We start from the raw sequence: 10,311 nt of genomic DNA, 5'->3' as shown, positions 1-10,311 counted from the left end.
AATGAAGCTCCAAATGCTGGCATCCCACAATGTTGTCTCTGTGTGGTAATTTAAAGGTAAAGGAAAAGGGACCCCTGACCCCATTAGGTCCAGTCGCGGACGACTCTGGGGTTGCGGCGCTCATCTCACTTTACTGGCTGAGGGAGCCGGCGTACAGCTTCCGGGTCATGTGGCCAGCATGACTAAGCTGCTTCTGGTGAACCTGAGCACTGCACGGAAATGCTGTTTACCTTCCTGCTGGAGTGTTACCTATTTATCTACTTGCACTTTGACATGCTTTCAAACTGCTAGGTTGGCAGCAGCAGGGACTGAGCAATGGGAGCTCATCCTGTCGCGGGGATTTGAACCACTGACCTTCTGATCAACAAGCCCTGGGCTCTGTGGTTTAACCCACAGCGCCACCCGTGGTGGAAATCCCTATGTGGTAATTTAGGATCGCGGAATTAAGTTGGAAAGGATGCTGAGGAACATCTCGTCCAACCCCCCTGCAATGCTGGAATATGCAGCTGTCCCGTATGGGGATTGAACCTGCAACCTTGCCGTTATCAGCACTATGCTCTAACCAACTGATCTATCCAGTGTGTCGCGGAAAATGGTTCTCTAGGTCACCAATATGGCAATGCTTGGAGCTGACAATTTGAAATCTGGTGTAAGAATCACTGGTACTCACCTGACATTAGCCACATATATGGACCCTAAAGTTTCGAAGTCCCCCAGTGGTGCAACAATTAAAAAGAAAAACTGCCAGCACATTTGCAAAGCTAAGTAGGGTCTGCTATGGTTTCAAATTGAATGGGGGAACCATGTGTAGAGAATCCTGCATTGCAGGGGGTTGGGCTATAGATGACCCTCAGAAGTTCCTTCCAACTCTATGGTTTCAATAAGTTGCATTTTGTATATGGGACCATAACCTACTCATAGTGTCCAGGTTGTCTTTTCTAAGGCGACCTGGGAGTTTTTAGCATACACTGAAGGGCAGGATATAAATTAAAATGTTCAGAAGAGAAGAGAAGAAAGTGTTAATTCAGAATTATTAAGGACCTGATCTTTTATATACATAGAAAATTAATGTTCCCCCCTTTCATTATAGGGGAGTTTCCATACTCTGAAAGTAAAGCTGAGCTTTTTTTCAACAACTGAGAAGCTGAATGTGATTTTATACGGCTGAGAACATTGAGCAAGTTCTTTATCTTCCAAGTTAAAAGGGCAAGCATTCTAAAAATACACACAAAACTTGCAAAACAGGTAGAATGATGAAAAATAATATCTGCTCGTTGCAAAAAGACTGACAAATCTCTTCAAAGTGTAATCTGAGTTGGTTTGAAATTGTTCCGTGCCTTTGGTATCATGTAACTGTAACTTCACAATCTCTTCAAATATAGATGAACATGGGAATCAGTATATGCCTTTTCTTTTCGTTTTTGAAAAATATGCAATGAAGCTGTGCCAGACCCTCCAAGTGCCCCTATTTTGCAGGGCCAGTCCCGAATTTACAGAAGCTGTCCTGGTTTCTGATTTGATCCCTGAATGTCCCACTATCCCTTAAAGGTATATGGACCCCTGACCATTAGGTCCAGTCGTGTCTGACTCTGGGGTTGCGGTGCTCATCTCGCTTTACTGGCCGAGGGAGCCGGCGTACAGCTTCTGGGTCATGTGGCCAGCATGACTAAGCCGCTTCTGGCGAACCAGAGCAGCGCACGGAAACGCCGTTTACCTTCCCGCTGGAGCAGCACCTATTTATCTACTTGCACTTTGACATGCTTTCGAACTGCTAGGTGGGCAGGAGCTGGGACCGAGTAACTGGAGCTCACCCTGTCGGGGGGATTCGAACCGCCAGCCTTCTGATCAGCAAGCCCTAGGCTCTGTGGTTTAACCCACAGCGCCACCCGCATCCCATCACTATTCCTTAGGATGTCCCTATTTTCATTGGAGAAATGTTGGAGGGGATGGAGTTTTGTGACCCCCAAGCCAAGGAGATAAGTAACTATGCAACCTTTAGAAGACATCTGAATACAGCCCTGTATAGAGAAGATCTTTAAGGTTTCATGTTTTATTACTGTATGTTTTTATATATGTTCAGACCCTCCAAGTGTCCCTATTTTCCAGGGAGAGTTCCAGATTTACAGAAGCCATCTCAGTTTCTGATTTGATCCTGGAATGTTCCTCTTTTCCTTAGGATGTCCCTATTTTCATTGGAGAAATGTTGAAGGGAATGCAGTGCCACTTGTCCATAGCACATAGATTCTGTGCCTTTATTATCTGAATTACAAGGAGGAATGAACAGGTGAAACTTTCCATATCACTGTATCTCAGCTTTCCTCAACCTGGTGCCATAGATTTGCAGCACTGTTATACCACTTTAACAGTCATGTCTCCCCCTCGCAAAGGACCATGGGAACTGTAGTTTGTTAAGAGTGCTGACGGCTGTTAGGAGACCTCCATTCACCTCCTGCAGAACTACAATTCCCAGAGTGGTTTAACAGTAACTCCTTCTTCACAGGAAACTCTGGGAATTGTAGCTTGGGAAGTGGGAGGGGTGGAATTAGGGCCACCTCACAACCCTTAGCAGATCACAGTTCCCAGGATTCTCTGGGGCAAACTGTGAAATTAGCACAACAGGGCTTGAAATGTACCGTGTGAACGTGGCCTCTGTTTACAAAAAAGTGACATTCTACATTATTCATCTCAAAGCACTGTGCTGTACACCTGATATCTTTTCCACAAAGCTGAAATTATTCAGATTGATTACCAGAAAGGAAAGATAAGGCAATTTACTACATTATTATTGTTGTGTTTTATTTTTATGTGTTTAATATTAAAGAGCTGATCAGAAGATGAAATCAAGTTCTAATATTCTAATGTTTTGTCAGTGGCTGAACAATTATTTCTAAAGAAGGCAGAGGGCCTTCTCGGTAGTGGCGCCTGCCCTGTGGAATGCCCTCCCATTCAGATGTCAAGGAGGAAACAAACAACTATCTGACTTTTAGAAGACATCTGAAGGCAGTCCTGTTTAGGGAAGTTTTCAATGTTTGAGGTTTATTCTGTTTTTAGTCCTCTGTTGGGAGCCACCCAGAGTGGCTGGGGAAACCTAACCAGATGGGCAGGGTATAAATAAAATAAAATAAAATAAAATAAAAATAGATAATAGATAATACCTTACTTGGAAAGGAAGCCTAAAGAGACTTAAAAGGTGGTATCTAGCACAGAGCAGACCCACTGAAGTCAATAAGCAATGCGTCTACCATGAATTTATGAATTGATTTATTATGGACACAGACCAGAAATAAAGACATATGCAATAATAAAAGCATATAAATAAGTTAAAATTAAACTCTATAAGCTCTAGAACACAGTAAATCATACAGATATGAGTATGACTTAGTCTGCCATGAGTATGACTTAGTCGGATACTCAAAATAAATAAAATGAAGTAGAAACGATTGTTTTCCAGCAATCAGTTTTACTTTTTTACCTAGGTCACACACAAAGAATTTCCAAATAATTGGCCACACTTGTCCTCCCTGTAACCTGATGCCCAGGCTTTTGGCCTATCCATCCTTGGTCATACTGAACAGCTGGTTTTTTATCTTATAAAAGAACTTTTTAAGTATTTGAAGACTCCTGCTTTATCCTCCCTCTAGGGTCTCTGGCTCTGCCAAAGTTAAGTAGCAGAATAGTTTCAGACCTAGCCAGTGTTTTTCTTTTTAAAAAAAACACAACAACAACAACAACACCCAGCTGTTAAAAGACACAATAACCAGAGGAATTAATATGGTTTGGTATTGCCCTTGTAAAAGGAGTATGTGAATTGCTCACTTTTATAAGGTGTTCCAGTTGCTACATGTTGCTTGCAAAATTTCTGTTTTGACTCCATAGTTGATTATATAGCAAATGAATTGCATAGTGGTGCTAAATCACAGACTATCTGCTTGGCCCTCCTTTTGGATAATTCTAAATCTTCAGTGAACAAGTCAGCATCTTTTCTTTCCACATTTTTTGCATTCTTTCCCCTATTTGCATTTCTTTTAAACCAAGTGTGGCTGTAAGTGTTAGCAAAGTCTTTTAAATAATTCAGACAGGCTCCAGAGAGAAAATAAATCTGATAACACTTGACTGCAGAAACAAAGAAAGAAAAACGCCTGGTGTATAATTTGTGGAGAAAGAAGCAAAGCCTTTCTTATGTTAGGCCTCGCACATAGCAGTGAGGCACTGAACCAAACATGCAGAAGAAAGAACTCACTTAGAACTACCTAGCCAATCGGGGCACGTTCTACCTCTCCAAACACCATACCACTCTGCCAGGTGCTATAGAAGGGATATTTCAGTCCTCACCCATACTTAGGAGGGAGGAGGATCTGTTTTACTGTCAGGTATACATGAGCAAGGGATGTGGTTGGCACTGTGGTCTAAACCACTGAGCCTTGGGCTTGCCAATCAAAAGGTTGGCGGTTCAAACCCCTGCGACGGGGTGAGCTCCCATTGCTTGGTCCCTGTTCCTGCCAACCTAGCAGTTAGAAAGCACGCCAAAAAGTGCAAGTAGATAAATAGGTACCGCTCCGGTGGGAAGGTAAACGGCGTTTCTGTGCGCTGCTCTGGTTTTTGTGTTCCGTTGCACCACATGACCCGGAAAAACAAAACTGTCTGCGGAGCAGACAAATGCTGGCTCCCTCGGCCTCTAAAGCGAGATGAGCACCGCAACCCCAGAGTCGTTCGCGACTGGACTTAACTGTCAGGGGTCCCTTTACCCTTTACCTTATACACGAGGAAATATAGACTGAGCACAAAGTTTGCTTTATAGTTTCAGTAGGTCTTATGCTCAGATTAGTTTGCATAGATATCATTGCAGACTAAGAATAATGTCACTGTTTTTCAAGTGAGTCCTGCTGCAAGAGTTCCTTCAATATTTTCCTCACTTGTTGCTCGGTGGACTCCCCCCCCCTTTTCAATCAATACCTTATTTTCCCACCATTTACTTTAATCCAATTCTGAATTGGATTTGCATGGCAAAAGGGAGAAATGGGCCAGCTGTCGTTTTTGTCTGGCCTTAAGCCCACTTTGTCTATGATGGTGCCATAACCAAGATATCGCACACGGATAGCTCATAAACTTTAACAGGCACGGTCTTTGTAAGATTCCTGGAAGAGAGTTTGTGAGATTTGTGACAATTAAAATAGTTTCCTTTACAGCTATTTTTACCAAGCCTGTTGTCCAAATTGGGAAGCACGATCTACTGAAAACTGTTTCCAACCTTCGTTTCTCTGTAGCAGATACTGAGCAAATGTTTCTTTTGACCTAACGGGTGTTGACTTATGAATGCAACATTTGTAGTCAATTTGATCTGGCATGCTGATTGCATTCTTTTGGGGGGTCCACCCCTCACTGCATGCTTTATGTATTCAGTTCTATTTCATAATGGATTATTTTTACCACAGGGGTCTGCTTTCATGAAATCTCGAAACAACTGTATTAGGAAGTGGGTGGGGATCTTGAAGACTAGATAATATTTATTATTGTTGTTATTTTTTTTTTTTAAAAAAAAACCCATAGGGGATTTTCATGGCAACACCAGCGGCTGGACATGAATATGGATATTTTTATCCTAAAGGCAATTTTAAATAACTGCACAGACTGGTACCACTACATCAGAATTGCACCTGATATCCCTCCACCCACAGCTTTTAACATCTTCTAAAACTGCTTCCCACAATTATGCAAGCCTGATATAAAACATTATTATTGTTGTATTTTATTTTTACGTTTTAATTTTCAAGAACTGATCAGGAGATGAAATCACTTTCTTTTTTGAATGGAAATTGGAGGCATGGTTTTTTTTTAATTTGTTGCAAGAATTCATATCCTGCCTTTCGGGATATAAATCCTTCCAAGGCGGCGTACAAGAAACACTGAGCTGCATTTAAAATACATAAACACACGCGAACATACACCAGGGCTCAGCCTCCGTGTTTCTTCATGAATCACTGTTCTGAGAAAGCCTCCTGGCTTGAGTGGGAGAAAAGAAGCCCAAAGCATGTAGACTCGTGTAGAAATAGCAGAGTGAGCCACCTCTGAGGGCAGATCCTTCTGCTGCATCTCCACACCCTCTCCAAGCAGAATGCAAGGCCAGGGCAATGAGTCAAGGAGAGATGGAGTGATACACGGTCTCTTCTGAGGGGTGTGTGTACTTTGATTATTTCTAGTGGCATATAGTCATCAGTTGTCTTGTGGCCCAACCCCCTTGAATTCAGCAGGGCTTACCTCTGAGTAGACATATTTAGGACTACATTATCAGCCAGGGAGCTCACTAGTGGCCCATTCACTTTCTCCCAGTCTAACATCCCAGGACTCTTGAGATGATGGAACTGTGAGGTTCCTTGTGAGATCCTTGGAGGAAAATCAGGGTATAAATGTAATAAACAATAAACTGAGGTCCACACGATTGGAAACGGGACTGCATTTAATGTGCTGGAGAAGGCAAAGGTGAGCAGTTGTAGAAATACGTATGTCTTAAGCAGGGATATGAGGACCATCCTAGCTGACGATTGACCATGCTGGAGCCTTTTCGTTGAAAGGAGGTCTCAGGCCTCAGGAAACAGGAAGCCTGTTGCCTGAGCTCCAAGACCTTCTTATGATGGTACTGAACCAGAGGGAGGAGAGGAGTCTTTGCAACGTACCCTCCAGCACGTCGAGGCAAAAAACTGCACCACGTATCTTCCAGAGAGGCGTTCCCACACAAGTCATGTGACCTGCATGAGATCCTGGTCCTGAAAGACACGCTTTTTGGGAGGCGAGATTGTGGCACCCAAAATGGGCACCATGCTCTCACATGAAAATAAAAATGGGACATTCCAGTTTTACTGTGATATTTGAGGAGTATGTAAACAGAGGCAGAGACACTTGATTTTGGGAGGGCTGGTGGGCCAGGGACGGACTTGGGTAATCTTTGGTAACATGACGCCCTGTGCAAGGCCAAAATTTGGTGTCCCCAAATGGATCTTCTCAATTTTGCACCAACACTGTTCTAAATCTGGCGCTGGTTGGGCCCTCCATAGCAGGAATGCTACAGCACAACAAGAAGGGTGAACTACAGCAATACACTTGATTCATGTATTTAATGAGAAAACACCTTAACTTTCATTGTGCCGTGTCTGATTAAAAATGGGTGTATTGGGAGAAAAGCACACTAACATGTTGACACGTCTTTTGACGACTCTTTTTTTTTAATGGCAAGTTTTAACACACTTAAAACTGAAAAAATGAGGAGTGAAATTCACAGATTCTTCCAGCCGTAGTTGTTTTGATGTCTTGGCCAGAGAAATGATTTTAAAACCTTGCACTAGGTGATTATAGCTCCCTCTGCCTAGTGGGAACATCTCTCTTGACGTTGTCCTGGGACATTTGGTGAGATAACCCTACACCGTAGCAAGTGGCACATGTTGTTTGTCTTTCTCCCTCGCACAAGAAGTTCCACGCCCTGAACCTCTGCAAGAAAGCTTTCCGTGACTCTGTTCCTCTCTAGGTGGAACACCCTTCCTATTTCTATTCATAACCACCCTGTTAAACCTTTTAAGTTGAAGAAAAAGGCCTCTTTAGCAGCGTTCTGGTCTGTAAACTGTCCTGGTCTCTGTAAATGGTGACTGGCATGTACCAGTCCCATGATGGTCACATGTTTGTTTTGTGGCAGACTTGTTCCCCTCCTGTCTTTTAAATATAGGATCTTTAATATGTAGCCTTCTTTCTTTCTTTCTTTCTTTCTTTCTTTCTTTCTTTCTTTCTTTCTTTCTTTCTTTCTTTGTAAACTCATTCTCATACAGAAATAAAACAGCAATCTTGAAAATATGATATTTTATCAGGCTTTCTGAGGTTGATCTCTAGGGAGGACAACATGTGAAGGATGCAGCAGTCATGTGCCATTTGATTCCAGCCCCTCAGGGGAGAGGCCGCGTTTGAAGGGTGCATGGCGTCCTTCTCATGCCACCCTCCCTGAGCCGTTTTGCGAAGCTGGGATCAGATCCCAGCCTGGCAAAGGGGCTCAGGGCTGGCTCGGGGAGGAAAAAGCTCCTGGGGCAATTGCTCCAGCAATCAAATAGTATTTCATCAGCAAAAAGGCACCACTTAGATAAACCCTTGCATGTTAAACACGTACATTTATTGAATTAGTAATCTATTTCCTTGAATCTAATTACCCTTAGAATTTTACAAGGAAAATATTTGACGGCATCTGTGTTCAGCTGGTTTACAATTTGGCATGTCCAGCAAAGCATAACTTAAATGTTTTGTATTATGATTCTGATACCTGACAACCCAAAATCTAACTGGAAGCTTTTTTTTGCAGTTCCCCCAGATATGTATTGGAAATATTCTACTCACGGATGGGGTGACACTTTCTTGGAAATTATCATTGCAGGGAAATGACCAGCGTAATGAATGGGCACAGGTCCCAAGAATCACTTTGTATCTGTATATACACATTTCCCCCCCCGAAAAACAATCTGATCTGTTTTTGAGTCACACTCTATTCTTTCTGCTTCAGTTTGTGCTCTTGATTCCAAGCCTACCCTATACAAAATGGGTGCCCCGTTCCCTGCAATGGGAATTCTAAAAATGCATTGTTCCCCACTTTTGGCCAAAATGAAAGAAATTTTTACAGGCACAGAAGCCCCTCCAGAGTGGATTAAGCCTGCCAAATTGTGGGCAAATAAATCCAGGGCTTTTCATTTAGGGCACCTTTCAACTCTGATTAAAAAAACAACAACCAAGGACAAGCCTATAACACTTTGATTTTTTATTTTCTTTGCCAGAATGGCATACAATTTGCAGGCATTGTGAGCTCTTCTGAGGGGATGAAGCATGCCAAATTTCAGAATGGTGGCTGTAATGGTTCTCTCATAAAGGCAAACATTTTGCTGTGTGTATGTGTGTGGGGGGTTGTTGGGTTTCCAATAAGAGCCATAGGGGTCAGGGCTTTGGAAGAAAAAGCCTAAATGCCTAGAAGATACTGGAGTAGGGGGAAGCTAGTATACAAGCTCGGCCCCCACTGGCTGAAGTTCTCCAGCCTTTCAATTCTGCAAAAAGTTCACAAGTGGCTTTACAATATTGAAATAATGGAATAAAAGTTACAAAACCATCAAAAATGTGAACTATCAATATAAAAGAAGAAACATAAACAAGAAACAAAAGCAGCATTAACGTCACCATGCAGGCAAATAATAATGTTATCTAAAAACATTCTCTTTGGCCTTGCATCTTTTATTGACTTTCTTTTGTTAAGGCCGATAGGAAATGCCGGGTGCTGGTGAATATTAAATGACAAAAACAAAATGGTTGTGTCTACAACTTTCATTTTAATCTGTCTCCCAGTGCTGATATGACCTTAATCTTAGCCTTCTGGACGATGCCCTACATTTCTGCATGGAAGGACAAAAATCTCAGCATATTGCAATGATTTCCAGCGCCATTGGCATCCCTTAATTGCCGTGGTCACCAAAAGTAGGCCATTCTGACAGAGCGTATATCATTTGCTCATGTAAACAACACTTCTCAGCACTCTGACCCTTGAATGCCACCCTGTCATTTCACAACTGCTTGTAACATATTTCTGCATTTTTGCTCACGTGCTCCTTTGAAAGGATTCTTGCAGCTTTCTTGGTGTTCCCTGGAGTCTTAAATGTCAATTTCTCTGCTTAATGAGACATCCCTCCTCTCCCCTCCCTTGCAGCCTTAGATGGAGGAAACAGCTGTCTAGGGGCTGACATCCACACACAGTGTTTTTGTGATAAAGAACTGGCAGCTTCTGAAACCAGATTTAATTAAGACTAGCCTTTCTCCTGCAGTCTCATCGGAATAGCACACTCCCCCTTGGAATGTCATTACCTTTCCTAACTACCTCAGGAAATAGTATTAGAAGATTATTAATTAAGGGGGAAATGTACAGAGCTCATTATAGATGGCTACCAGGAAAAGTCAAATACTGTGATTATCTGGGGCCTTTGTGATATGTTTCTGTTGAGACTGTGATCATGAAAAAACCCCGAAACACTTCTGCTGTATTTTACCCTCCCATCCACACAGAAGACGCCCTTATGGGGGAGGCTTAACACTGAAACCTCTTCCACTTATAACTTAATAGCAGCTTCTGCCAGGAAAATGAAACCAGCAATCAGGTTTTGGGTTTCTCATGTCAGTTTCCTGTTCTGCCTTAGCCAAAGCCCTGGCTGTTACTTCTGGTGTGGGTGGAGGGGATGTTTGTTCCAGTTCTGGCACATCAGCTGGACATTGGCTGCTCCATATCCGTCATGAAATTCTTGATGTTGT

Source organism: Lacerta agilis, chromosome 6, assembly GCF_009819535.1.
Source record: "Lacerta agilis isolate rLacAgi1 chromosome 6, rLacAgi1.pri, whole genome shotgun sequence".
Taxonomy (NCBI): Eukaryota; Metazoa; Chordata; class Lepidosauria; order Squamata; family Lacertidae; genus Lacerta; species Lacerta agilis.
Note: the sequence above shows the minus strand (reverse complement) of the source record.